We start from the raw sequence: 15,397 nt of genomic DNA, 5'->3' as shown, positions 1-15,397 counted from the left end.
TTGCATAAACTTTTTGTTTTAAATTTCCCAAAAGATAAAAATCACATGGGGAACGTGGTGACCATAACCTTTTAGTTACTGTTCTCTCTTCCGTAAACATGTCATGAACACGTTTCAGGCGTTTGTGAGGCGTGTGGCATGTAGCATCATCTTGTTGAAAAAAAAAAAGAATTGCATTTTGTCTTGTGGTCTCAGTTGGTCGTTAAGAGAAAGATTAGAAAGATCGGACTACTTTTAAGTGGGCCACCTTGTACATTCACTCCAGGTGTCGTCCTACTTAAGATTCCCAAATCAATTTTTTAGCCCGAGGACCATTGAAAGAATTTTCTCAGTAGATATTTATATTTTACAGATGATTTGGTATATACAGAGTGGCGCATAAGTCAGTTTGCCTTACAATAAGTTCGCGTTTGCGAAGCTGAAAATGGAGGTAATTTATGTGACATTATTTTTCATACACAAGTCAAAATAAAATTCCAATCTTTAAACTATGTTAAAAAAAAAAAAATTATGATCAAGTACACTCATTTACAAAAAAAAAATATTTTTTTAATTGTAAAGCGACTTATGTGACATCCTGTATAAACGTGTCAGTATGACTATGTGTGCCCGCGCCCACGTGTGTGTGTGTGTGTGTGTGTGTGTGTGTGTGTGTGTGTGTGTGTGTGTGTGTGTGTGTGTGTGCTCGCTCGCGCGTGTGTATGTGTGTGTGTGAAGATTGAATAATAGAAGGATTAACGAAGAATACAATGCAAAAAAATCACAACAAACAAGTATGAAAAGAATCAATATTTCGCCTCTCGTTCATTGGAAGCATATTCACGATTGAAGATATAGCTGAAAAATACCAAATTTCTCCAATATGAAATAGGTAAGTATAAATCTTACGAACCATTTCTCCACGCCTTTTTTTTTTTTTTGCTTGTTGTCTGAAATGTCGGTCAGTCTCGGTGACCCAAATCCCCGGGAATTCTGCATCCCCCATTTTGAACTTCTTTGATATCATTCTCGGCACAATTCGATCAAGGATCGTTGCCCTGACCGACCCTCTTGGGTTCGGCCTCTATTGACGTTATCCTCGCAAGCCCATAGAACCGACCGTTCTCTCCATTACAACCTCTACCACTTGCAACTCAACTTTCCTGCCCTGCCGTAACATTTGTGTAGAAGTTAAGGTTTGGGTTGGGTTAGGTTTGGTCTCTTTGCGTAGAGACTAAGGTTAGGGTTGGATTAATTACGAGTATAGTGTTTTTCTATCTCCTATTTAGGAATAACAAAGCAATGTACTATACATTCTACGTGGTAGATGTTTACAGCAATGTTATGATTAATCGGAATCGAGAATCAGAAAAATCGGAACTTTGGGGGTATCGGAATCGAAAAACATGTGTCCCTATTTTCCGATGCCAAAAACGATACTTTTATTTGACTTTTTTTTATTTGGGTTTGCTTAAAACAAAACTTCGCACTGCTGACAGTAATGATAAAGATAATAAATATTTATTGGTTTTAACCTACCTACAGGTAGTTTAAAATCTACAGGTAGTTTAAAATCAATATTAATGTCTCTACAAGTGTATTTTTACGTTTAAGAAAATATCTGCACATTTAACGTGTTTTTATGGTAATCGAGAAAAAATAACTCTATAGTTAAATATTTAGAGATTTATAAAGAATCAGATTCAGAAGTTTTATCGGAATCGGGAATATAGTAGGGAATCGGTAATTGTATCAAATCGAAAAATATTGGAATCACCCGATCACTAGTTTACAGTGATGAGTATTGATCAGTATTTGTTTTAATGGTTCATAACGCAACAGAAGTGTTACTGAAACTCTATGGAACATTCGTTAATTCATAAACTGTGATATACCTGTTAAACACTTTTTTGATATGACTAAACGTAATACGAATAATGTACAAATAAAGCGATTTACTATTTTGTTCCTATTTACTATGCCTCCCCACGGGACAAAGTTAGACACCAGGGTCGTTTTTAACGTGGAGAAAAGGACCGAAAATAAAAATTGTCTCAGTCGTGAAGGATTTCTCCTCCACTGACAGAGAACAAGAAATTGAAGTGCAGCATCTGAAGAACAGATATTACACTTTGATGTATTTATTTGCTCCCCCACCGAGCAAATTAGGCACAAGGCTGATTTTTAATGTGAGGAGTGAAGGGGAAACGGGGACCAGCTCCCCGGGGAGTAGGGGAGCTGGATAGTGACAATTGGTATGAAGGGTTGCCCCTACATTGACCAAGGTCTTATATGCGGGGTTTCCCCCACATATGGTCTTTGCTTGCAGTATCTGCCGGAACAGATACTACACTTTGATCTTGTTGGATTTATTTGCTTCCCCACTGAGCAAATTAGGCACAAGGCCGTTTTTTAATGTGGAGATGGAGGGAGGGGGGAGGGAAAGGGGGGACCAGCTCCCGAGAGGTGGGAAATGGGAGCTGGATAAGTAACTGTTGGTATGAAGGGTTGCCCCTCCAGTGACCAAGGTCAGATATGTGGGGTTACCCCCACATATGGTCTTTGCTAGTCATAGCTTGCAGCATCTGTCGGAACAGATGCTACACTTTGATCTTGTCCCGAAGGCATCAACCTTTTGTTTAGTGAGACAATGGCGTTCTGCATTTAATCTGGTGCTGTGGCTATAATGCTGGAGTTGCTTCTCCGGATGCTGACATTGGCAGATGATAAGGAGACCTAGGTTTGCCCAGTTACCAGGGTCCCCATCTCTGCGCTTCAAAGTCCGATGGAAAGGCAACCCAATATACAGTCGGAGCCAATGCAGCTGCATGAGTTGTAGGATAGGTGTTGCAGTGCTTCACCTTCCGCCTATCAGAACTCTAAACCGGACTTTTTGTCAGGGTTTATTCTTTCCCAAGGCATCCGGTAGGCAATGGAGCTGTTTGCCTATAGCTGATGAAATTTTGAAAATAACGGTATTTACGCTCCCGTAGTTTGGGGTAATTGCGACAACTAGTTAAAAGTGTTCTTTTGTCAACCACGCATATAAAGAGTACTTTTTTCTAGTTGGCGCAATTACCCCCGGATTTGGCGCAATTATTCCAAGGTACGGTATGTATAAACACTTTATCTAAATTAACTGTAAGGATAGAGTAACGGAATTCTCACATGAGCACGAAAAATGGATCATAGAAAATTAGAAATCAATATACATTGCGAGGGAGCAAGAGAAATAGGTTGATAGCTAGGAGAGAGTGATAGGTAATAATTACTGATACAAAAAAAACAACAGAAATATTCCAGAGAATCCTCGAGCGCAGAAACCAACATAATTAGATCACATAAATGAGCAACAGGAAAGTAGAAGTTGAAACAAAACAAAATAATATGGACTGAGCATTACTGGAACACGAATCCGAATGAACTGAAACTGACATCGCATAATCTAACAGCAGTATCAAGACATCCACTTTAAGAGTGCGAAGTTTATTAGAGCTATTTTTATTCAAATTCTAGAAAAAACTAACAGTCGTGATGTGCGAGGAATCAATAGTAAACGGTTGTTGCTATAACACGAAAAGATTTGCAACTATTATCGAAAAAAAACAGAAAATGCTGGACATCTGAGATCACCACTTGTTATTTCTAGTGAGCAATCACTAATAATGATCTGTGTGAAAACTCTTACTGAGTATATCATCATAAGAAAGTTAAAACCACCTGTTGATGGCAATGAGCGATCATTCCTATTACAACTACTATTATTATTACTATTGCCGTCAATACTACTACTACTACTACTACTACTAATAATAATAATAATAATAATAATAATAATAATACTTAGTGTTAGGACGATTAAGCGAAATCGGAATTTTTGGAGGTATCGGAATCGGGAAAAATTGTGCCCATTTTTCGATGCCAAAAACGATTCTTTTAATAGTCTTATTTTTTAACTTAATTTTCCATTGTTGATATTAATGATAAAACGATAAATATTTATTGATTTTAAATTACTAATAAGACTAAAACCTATGGATAAACCCACCACCACCACCACAGGTGTGATTTTACGTTTGCGAAAATATATGCACATAATACATTAGATTTTGCGGTGGTTTGAAACTGAAAATCTATAGCTAAATATTTAGAGACTTTAAAGAAGCGAAATTGGAATCAGTTGTTGTATCGGAATCGGGACATATATTGGAATCGTCTTATCAATAGTACTACTACTACTACTAATAATAATAATAATAATAATAATAATAATAATAATAATAGAAGAAGAAGAAGAAGAGTAACAACAACAACAACAACAACAACAAGGATCGGCTGCTCCCACACAGAACGATCATGAATGGTCAAGGAGAATTGAAAGACGGGGGAAGGAGGGTAAGCGACCACACCCAAATGGAAGCGTGCGAGAATACTGGGACGTTGGGGAGTCTTATTATTACCCAAATTCCAAAGAATATCAACTGTTGTTGCTAGCAAGAATGTTGCCAACGAGAAATTGATGGTAAGCGGCTGTTGCGATAAGCGGCTGATGCGAAAGCGCACAATTAATTGCAAATTTTATCGAAATAGAGAGTGTTTGAAATTGGAGGTAACTTGTCATTCAAAGAATCATCACTGGTTCGTATCAGTGATGTTTCTTTGAAGATCAAGGGACAACAATTAACAACTAAGAAAGACGTAGTGTCCGCATCGACTGGATCCACACCAAATAGTCGAGAAGGGTCAAAGAAAATGGGAAGACTGGGGGGAAGAAAGCACTTACCAGACCTCCACTGAATGAGTAGAAAGTGGACTGGGACTTTGGGAAGTTTGTTACCACCCGAATTCGAATGAAAACGAAACTGTGGTATTAACCCTAATGCGGGTTTAACCGGCTTCTTCTAAAGGAAGAAGTTTCATGGGAGTATAAAATTCACAAAGGTCCACAGTCGCATCTATATCTTCTATAGGGGAGATGACCACGTTAGGTTTTTGCAATTCTTGCAAAGAGATATCGACGCCCTGCTACTTACAGCGCCTATTCTTTCCCAAATTGGTCACCTATTTGCTACTGACCAGACTCAGCGTTACTTAACTTCGATGACCTAGCGAGAACTAGCGTGTAATTATGCTGTATTCCAAATTCCAATGAATGCCAATGGTCGTTCCCAGCGAGAAGTCAATGGTAAGCGGTTGTTGCGATAACGCAAATCCATTTGCAAAGGTTATCGAAGACTCCTAGGAACACCACAACTCGTCCTCAAAGAGCAATCTTTGATGATGATTTGTGTGACTTCTCCAAGTGAGTAAATAATAATAATAATAATAATAATAATAATAATAATAATGATAATAATAATAATAATAATAATGATAATAATAATAATGATAATAATAATAATAATGATAATAATAATGATAATAATAATAATAATAATAATAATAATGATAATAATAATAATAATAATGATAATAATAATGATAATAATAATAATGATAATAATAATAATAATAATGATAATAATAATGATAATAATAATAATGATAATAATAATAATAATAATAATGATAATAATAATAATGATAATAATAATAATAATAATAATAATGATAATAATAATAATGATAATAATAATAATGATAATAATAATAATAATAATAATGATAATAATAATAATGATAATAATAATAATAATAATGATAATAATAATAATAATGATAATAATAATAATGATAATAATAATGATAATAATAATAATGATAATAATAATAATAATAATAATGATAATAATAATAATAATAATGATAATAATAATAATAATAATGATAATAATAATAATGATAATAATAATAATAATAATGATAATAATAATAATGATAATAATAATAATAATAATAATAATGATAATAATAATAATGATAATAATAATAATAATAATAATAGAAAGTTTGTACTTGAATTTATAGAAATATAAAGATGGTTATAAGTTGTACTTCTGTGATTTCTACTATTTAAAAGAAATTATTACAAAAACTTGGTGATTTTTTTTATTGCATTTTCATCCCCACACAAGCACAGCGCCACTTTGATGCAGTATCTGGGACATAATTTGCAGGTATACTATTTAGGGAGTTGAGCAGCAAGATATCTGTTCACATGACATTTGAACTTCTGCATGTCAGTACAGTCAGGGAAGCAGGAATGTGGTAGGAGGATTTAAAAGTCTATCAGTCCTAGGGAACAAAACTATTAGGATAGAAGGATTTCTTGCATCTGGAGATCTCTACTGTGTAGTGGTGGGATTTTGCTGCTTGTTGGGTTTGTCAGGGGTATTTATGTCGAGGGGGTACAAGGGCTTGTAGTTCGTCGCAGTACCTACCATTAAAACACTTGCAAAATGGGCAGAGGGATGCAATATCTCATCAATGGGACAGCCGTTGAAGCCTAGCTAACAGTGCAGGACCTACTAGGTCGATTCGTCCCACGTCGGGACAATAATGTTGAGTAAAATGAAGATAAAAAAAGAGAGAGGGGGGTGAAGAGAAATGCGAGAACAGAGGCGATGGAAAAGGCAAGAGAGACAGAAACGGATAGACTGACAGACACAGAGTGGAGAAAGATGGGAATCGGGAAAAGAATCCACATATAATGCTGATTGGAGTTTTATATCGGCGGAACTGAAAGTGAAAATAGAACACGTACATGAGCATGATCCAGTCCAGAATAAAGAAAGACGGAAAGGAGACAGAAATATACGAAAAGTCACAGATATTTAGATTAATATCTATCTATCTATCTATCTATCTGTCTGTCTGTCTGTCTGTCTATCTATCTATCTATGACTTAGATAGATATATAGATAAAGAGAGAGAGAGATAAATACATAACATATACATACACATATAAAGAGAGATAGACAGACAGACATAAATATAGATAGATACATGCATAGATAGATAGATATACTAAACTAACTTTGACTGAAGTGAAATCGATAGAAAGATAGTTGCACTTAGCTTCCCAATAAAGATCGATTGTGCGATTTTTCTACAATTAATATCTGATCCAATTTGTTGCTTGAACGAAAACCTTAGAAACACTACAAATATATATATGTGTGTGTGTGTGTGTGTGTGTGTGTGTGTGTGTGTGTGTGTGTGTGTGTGTGTGTGTGTGTGTGTGTGTGTGTGCCTCTCCATCATAATAATATAATAATAATGTAATTTATCATTTTAGTTGCGGTGCTAGATACGTGGGTCGGACTATGTTGAGATTGGATAGGAGAGTCCAACAGCATGTACCTAGCAAAATCATAAATGGGACATACCGAGCAATGGGAATTCTTGCCAATACATACGAGTCTTCAATAACTGACCATCTCATTAAAAAAACCGTCATGTGCAGGGAACTTCAGCACGAACTCATTTTCAATTGTGCTAACTCCACATTCCATCTAAAGTTCTTGGAGACTATTCACGTCCGGTTGAGGAGGCATGCTCTCTGTAAACAGAGTGAATGTCTCTTAAGTTTGAGCGTGATTGACTTGTATGATCTTCGAAACTAATATCATAACGTTACTTTATTTTGATCGCTTCCTTTCCTTTTCTTTTTTTCACTCATGAACAGAACGCAACGTAACTTTATTTTAATAATGTACATATTTGTTATCTTTCCTTTTTAATCGTAAACACCTCGATATAGCTTTGAAAAAGCTAAGACAAAACCGTTCAACTGACTCTCCCTCGCCCTTTATTTTTCTTTCCTCTTCTTCCACCCCTATTTGTACACGTGTTTTACGTATTATACTTTTAATCATGAATAATTTTCCCTTCCATTATTGCAATATATATATATATGTGTGTGTGGGCGGGGAGAATAATGTAAATATAAGCAGTTTGAACATCATGAATGACAACAACAACAACAGCAATAATAATAATAATAATAATAATAATAATAATAATAATAATAATAATAATAATGTGGAGACTAACACACGTGAACCACAAGCGCAGACCAGACAAACTGCTACAGAGACAAAACATGAAGCGCTACATGGAACCAAGAACATTGAAGCTGCATACCTATAATTTCTCTACCCCCCATCTCCCATTACCACATCACTCTCCCTCCTCCCACCACCAAAAAAAGAGTAAGAAGTAGTCAGGGAGGAAGGAAACACCAAGGAGTGAGCATTGACCAGATCTCCACTATATAAGTGCGAAGAGAATTGGGACCTTGGGGAGGCTTATTGCAACTCACATTCCAAGAAAAACCAATGGCCACTGCCAACTAGAAATCAATGGCAATCAGCTGTTGCGATAATGCAAATTTATTTGCAAATGGTATCGAAAGAGGTGGAGAGTACTGGAAAATCTGGAGAGACTTGTTGTCACTCAGCTTCCAGGGAAGACCACATGCTATATTCAATGAGATTTTTGATGACCTGTGTGAAAGCTTCTTGTGAGCCCATAGAAGAAGAGAAAAGAAATGGACGAATCAAAAGTTCTTCTAGTTTAGCAGCTTCAATACTAACATCCTATGATAAAATGTCTTTTTTCCATCACAGTTTTGTCAAACTCTTCAATTTTCCGATAAAAAAGTATTTTTTTATATTTGGCAATGAACAAATGCAGCAACTTCTTTGACTTCAAAGACAAAAACAAACTCTTATCTCCCCACTCTCAATACACACAATAAACGGATCACAAACAAGAATTTTTATCGTAACAGTTTAACATTCATTTTAACTAAAGAATTGTTCGGGTAGTTGGACTGAGTTGACACTTATGGTCGAGTACCTAGCACTCGTCTTCGGTTACGGATCAGACTGTGGTATGGCTCTGTTTGGTCCTAAAATATCATTCGACCAGGCATTACCTTCGCCTTCGTAAAGGCTGATCGATTTATTGTTGATCGCTTTAGGCACCCCTACCGGGAAACGTCGGGTGCCCCTATTTACTTGGGAAGAGTTAAGTACAAAATCGTTTTTAAGGGTGAAGGAAGATAGCTCCCCAAAAAGGGACACTCTAAATTTAAGAAAAAAATTGTCTCGGTCTAAAAAGATTTCTTCACTGACGAAACACAGAACATGTGACGTGTAGCATCACAACAAGCAGAACGAAACTTTGTTCGCAGTCACCTAAACTGGATTTTTTTTCCAGTTCAAAATATTCCTATATAGGAGTTGGGAATTACTCCTCATTAAAAATGACCTTGTGTGGAGCGGTGCAAACCGGATGTATACAACGGATCGTCTCCACCTTCCATCATACTTAAATGGCGATATATAATAGATATATTGATCTCTGGAATAAATGTCAGTTAATATAAAATATCGATGTGAAAAAAACTCAACGGCAACGCAGCGACAACTTAAAACATTCTAATGCGATCCTTTAAAATGGAGTACTGTTATAACATCTGGGGAAGAGATGCTCAAAACCACGTTTCTTGCCTAGAGAGCGTACAAAACCAACTTCGAAATCTAGTTGGCGATGCCCATTTCTCCTCTCTCGCGTGAGAGACGTTGCAATTCTATCTCTGCTTTATCATTATTTCCATAGCAACTGATCGACTGATCTTTACTCTTATGGTCTTTCCCATGTAAAATATCCACGGCAAATACTCATCTAACTACAACTATTATCAAAAATTTGCTCCACTTCTTTATCTGTGTTTTAAACTAAACGAAAATTCCGTAAGCAAAAATTTTTTTTCCAGAGCTGCCGGTCTGTGAAACACAACACCATGGAGCTGCTTCCGAGATTATTCTAACATGAGCATTTGCAAGTCCAATGTAAATAAATTTATGTTAAAGCGTACTCTTTACTAATTAATTTGAACCTAATTTCTACTATCACCGATCAGTGTTGTAGCGACTGATATTTTTATCCTTAAATGGCTGTCGAGTCTTGACAAGTAGTGATACGTCTCACCATAGCAAAAAAAATCTACGAATTATTTTTCATGTCTATGTAAATAGCAAATAATAAACCTCTTCAAATTTTTGTTTTTTCAAAAATATGCTTGTTAGATTGTTGGGTCAATTTTCAATATACGACACAATCATGTTGACGTACCGCTTCCAGTAAGATGAGCGACATTAAGCGAAGTTGAGACATTAAGCGAAGTTGTATAAAATGTGTGACTAATTGGGGAATAGCAGGTGCTGTATATGTTCTCCGCTTATCTCGGCATTGCTCCAGTCGTCCTGAGTTCTATCTTGCCACTGCAATCAAGCAGTGTCGACGCAGCAGGTGTGGTTGGAGATTGCGCATCCATTGTTTCAGAATTACACGCGCAGTGTGTGCCCATTGTCTTTTAAGACTGAACGGATACCATGGTGATGGTGTTTAATCAATATAATATTCCGAATATTGTTTTCTAAAAAAAAAATAACGCAAACCATAGAAGGTAGTTAAAAAGTCTTCGGGAAATTGGAAATTTTTGTGTTGAACTTTTAGAGTAAACAAAATACTTTATTGTTGCCACATCGGTGCTAGCAACGTTGAGCCTAGCTAGTACCAGATGGGTGACCATCTGGGAAGGCGAGGTAAAATACCAGGTTGGGAAACTGGCGCGGTCTGTCCTTCTCTCGAAGGTAAATGGGCCTCCCTTACGCCGTGGTAGGCACTATGTCTAGTGATGACGTCGCGATAAAAAAATACCCTTGATAGCCCTAGCGAAGCATCAAGTATTCAGCTATGGACAAGATTTGAATGACACTACAAACTCGTGTAGTGTGAGTTCAATCTCGGTTGCGGTCGCATGTTACGTTGCGTTGCATCCTTGTGCTTGTTTTATAAGTACTTCCACGGAATATGCGCCGATGAATATACTGCACTTATACCCCATAAACAAATACACCCGACTAGTAGCAAAATTCCACCTCTTCGTCGTAAAAAAATCCCTGGATGCTGGAGGATTTTCTATTCTGATAGCTTCTTCCCTTGGGCCGCTTGCCTTTTGAATTCTATTCCTGACCTCTATTTTCCCGATTATAAATATATGCATAAATTTAAATGTAATGTAAACAAACATCTTGCTGTTCCCTCCCTACCCAGATTGCCCCTATAAATCTGTTGTCTATTACAGTGGTATAGTTCGCTTTCAGTGGCAACACATTTCTTGTTTGGGTAAACAAAAGTAAAAATAAATAAATTTTAATTTTCGACAAACAGAATAATTTCTTGTTTAACCAATATTGTAAACTAAACACCCACCTAAAACTCAAACAAGTCAATTACAAAAAAATTGAGAATCTGGTAATGTGATCTTTATTGGATGATAACTTGCAGATTAATAAATAATTAAGCAACGTTGAGCCTGGCCAGTGCTAAAATGGGTGACCATTTAAGGATTCTAGGTGCTGTATGTGCTCTCTCTTATCTCGGGATTGTTTCCAGACGTCTAGCACTTTTCTTTGCCACCGCAGGTTCTGGAGGTGTGTGTTTGGGACTGCGCAACCCCTGCTTCACAAATAACTCGCGCAGCTACCCTTACATTGTCTCTTAAAACTGAACGGAAGCACCGAATACATAAGAAATTTTTTATGGTAAGGCGTGTCCCGATTTACTTGCCTGCCTCCTCACGAGGGCAGATTTAGACATAAGGTCGCTTCTAAAAGTGAGGGAAACCTAGCTCCCTTAAAAAAAAAACAAAAAAAAACGGGGGCACTCTGAATTGGGATACAAATTAAAAAAATGTCTATGTCTAGAAAAGTTTCACCTTCGCTTACCGAAGACAGAAAATATGAAATGTAGTATCAGAACAAATACTACACTTTGCTCTAAGTCAAAATACCAAGAACGGCGGGATCATCAACATCCGCCGAATCAGAATAGAGCTGGACGATATTTGGGGTAGGATCATTACAAAACCTCAAGCTTACAGAGTAAACGCGGAGAGTTAGGTTTAGACGGGTAGATAATATATACAGGGCTTAGCCAGGTATCTGTATGCCACGGAGCATGGCGTTGAAATATTTTTTTATGTAAAGTGATAGTCTCTATGAGGATCGCATCATGAGAACAGAACACATACTAAACTACTTTCCCTATGAAAAATGGAAGAAGTAATGCCTGGGAGGGTGGTTTCATTAAGAACGCAAAGAAATCGCACTGAAGTCCATCTGCCCAAAGTTCAATAAAAGGGTTATTTTCTTGCCAAACGCAAAAAAATATTTTAGACCATCTTTTGTGTCATAACATAGTGCCCCTTCGGGAGGAGGTATATATCACCCAGATAAAAGTAACGACCTTAAATTTAACGTTGCCCTCGCGGGGGGAGGGGGTATAAGTAAATAAGAACATTGCAATCTAGGCTTAAGGAAATATTAAGTTATATTCATTTCAGATTTGTTTTATTTGTACTCACTAGGAGTTCCCATACAGGTCATCGTCAGAAATTACTTATGCTAACCGGTGGTGTTCCCTGAAGTCTGAGTGACAACAAGTCTCCCCAGATTTCCAGTACTCTCCACGTCTTTCGATAACCTTTGCAACACCCGCTTACCATTGATTTCTCGCTGCCAATGACCACTCATCTTTACTAGAATTTGGTTGGCAGTAAGCCTCTCCAATGTTCCAGTACTCTTCGTACTCATCCAATGAAGGCCTGCTTAATGCTCTCTGATCTCGATTATTCCATCCACCTTGGCCCTTCATGACTATTTTGTGCGTTATCAGCATATACTGGCGCCCGTTTTGTTTTATTCTTTTGAGTGGTAGGGGACTAAATTATTATTATTATTATTAGTAGTAGTAGTAGTAGTAGTAGTAGTAGTAGTAGTAGTAGTAGTAGTAGTAGTAGTAGTAGTATACCTTTGATCACATATGTTTGCTCGTACGGACATATACTGCCCCCAAAGGGAGACGTAATGCCTGTGATTAGGGTCTGATGATAACAGAACGGATACTACACTATAATCCCCCATCCAGAAAAAAGTGGAAGGTAGTCTCTATGAGGATCGCATCATGAGAACAGAACACATACTAAACTACTTTCCCTATGAAAAATGGAAGAAGTAATGCCTGGGAGGGTGGTTTCATGAAGAACGCAAAGAAATCGCACTGTCTCCCCAAAGATGGGGGCAGTGTCTGGTATGATGATCACATGACAACAGAACAGGCACTACACTACCTTATCCCAAAACAGGAGGCGGTAATCCATAGGAGGATTATATCGTAACAACCGAACAGACACTACCCTGCCCCCCCTTTCCCGAATTGAGCATGGAAAGATACTAATAATATAGTTTCAGCTTCAGACAGACATATACCAAATATCAAGTAGTAGTAGTGGTGGTGGTGGTGGTGGTGATCGTGGTGGTGGTGGTGGTGTTTGGCAGTTTACTTACGTTAATAGATATCCTTTCAAATACTGAAATTATTTTACTGATAGTTAAATGGAAGATGCGAAAAAAATGTGTGACTCTATAAGTTATAAAAACAGACTAAACTTTTTAGCCCGTTAAAAACGGACAAAAGTTATAGGCCGTTGACGTAAAACGAGTGCTTTTTATGCCAAATTGATGGTTGAATATGGTTGAATTTGTGCTCATTGTTGCATTAAATATTAAACCATATTGATCCTCAACTGCTCCTCAAACGGATACCATAATACTGCACCTTATCATAACAAAGGTCCATACAAATTTTCAGCCAGATCGGCCCAGCAGTTTCCGAAAAAAAAGTGGAAGGAACAGACAAACAAACAGACAGACTAAGATACAGAGTTTCTCGCATGAAACTTCATCTATGTAAAATGTTGAGGTTGAACACGAATAAAAGTGTGATTAACTAGAAAAGTTCCCGTCCCAAGACGGTAAAATTAATTCACCGTACAGACTCCACCACTTTTATTTCATCTTATAAAGATTAGAAAGGCGATATAGTTATACTAAATCTAATCTATAGAACCCTTATTCAACTGTTGATCAAAAATTGTTACATGATCTTGATTCTAGAAAATGACCAAAATGTAAGCCTCAACGTTAAAAAGAAATGAAAAAAATGTCTAAAATTTAAAGCTTAAGCTTAAAGGGTCTTAAAAATTTGGAGAATCTTGCTTAATTCGTGTTTGATGATTATGGGTGTAATTCAATGAAAATCTGAAATATTTGTTTGAAGTTTCAAATCGATAGTCGTACAATATTATGACCCCTAAAACACGTCAAAGAAACTGAATTTTGATGTCTAATATTTATTAACATTTCACAAAAAAAAAAGTCTTATGCATCTGAATTTTCACGAAAGTTCTCGACCGTCTTTTAAATTCTATGGATTTTTATCTTGTGCCCCCAAAATCAATAGAGATTAGACTATTCTTGTAATAATCTGGCCCATGTTGATTGCGGCGTAATGTTGATTCTGTGCAGTTCTAGGAGGTCCACCTTCTCAGCTATTGCCTTCTCTCTTTGAGAAGAGATTAGTTTATTGCTAATCGCTTGAAGGCGCCTTGTTGGGAATGCCGTCGGGGCTGTGCAGGCATTTTTTTGCAGAGTCCGAGAGCTTCTTCTCTTGAGCACTGACTTTTTAAATCCAACTTTCCGACCCTTGTGCAACAGTTTTTGCAGTGGGAGAGAACTCTGTACCCCTCCAACCCTTTTACATGCCTAGCATACAATTAAATTAAACCAAATATAGCGCACATCTGAACACCTTACAGTTAGGAACTGTGTTCTAAAATCTATAATGATCGCTTAATTAGTTTAGGAGTAATTCCTGTACATGCAATATATAAGCATAATTAAATTTTATCAAGATGAAAAATGAGAAATAAAGTAACGACAATTTCCAAACATGTTGGGTTTTTTTTTTCATTCATAAAAAAAGATTGTATAGAAAAAAATTGGTTAATAAAGTTGAAGGGTTGACAGGTGTCCCTGTGGGGTCACTTTCTGAATCATCTCCTGATATATAGAAAAGGGTACTTACCGCTACTCTCACATGTCTTTCGGTGTAAAGTAACGCCAGTCAATTCAAATACTTTGGTTTGTGTTGTTGTTCTTTTGTTTATTTCGCGTCGATTATCGACAAATGTAAAAATTATATCGATTTTTAATGGTGCACAATTATATAATAACTTTTTTTTCTGTTTTTTTTTATTGTTGTTCTTTTCTTAGACTTCTTTTAATTTTCTTCATTTCTTTCTTTTTGTTTTGTTCAATTTTTTTTTATGTTTTTTCTATTATATTGCAATTTTTTTCAAAGATCGTTGGACATTTTTCGCCAACTCTTTTCCCCGTAGTTTATTCCATATGACGGGGTTTTGTTTTCGTTTTGTCTTTGTTCTTTTTTTCTGTTTTTTTTAATTATTTTATTATTTAAAAAAACATGACTTTGTTCTTTGTGCTCAGTATGTTAGCCTACTCTTCAAAACAATATATTTATGTATCCGTAAAATCCTCTCTCT

The 15,397-nt window shown here is 36.4% G+C and overlaps 1 long non-coding RNA gene across 1 annotated transcript in view; it reads right to left on the bottom strand.

The window, feature by feature from the left end:
* The window catches only part of LOC145276757 (uncharacterized), a 216,781-nt gene extending 201,722 nt beyond the window's left edge, over positions 1 to 15,059 (bottom strand). The window contains exon 1 of the long non-coding RNA XR_013868010.1: positions 14,920 to 15,059. This is a non-coding gene — a long non-coding RNA (uncharacterized LOC145276757). The remainder of the gene's footprint in view (positions 1 to 14,919) is intronic.
* Positions 15,060 to 15,397: the final 338 nt, after the last annotated feature.

Source organism: Euprymna scolopes, chromosome 5 (assembly GCF_053919585.1).
Source record: "Euprymna scolopes isolate OS-2025 chromosome 5, ASM5391958v1, whole genome shotgun sequence".
NCBI lineage: Eukaryota > Metazoa > Mollusca > Cephalopoda > Sepiida > Sepiolidae > Euprymna > Euprymna scolopes.
Note: the sequence above shows the minus strand (reverse complement) of the source record. Positions and strands in the feature narration are given on the sequence as shown.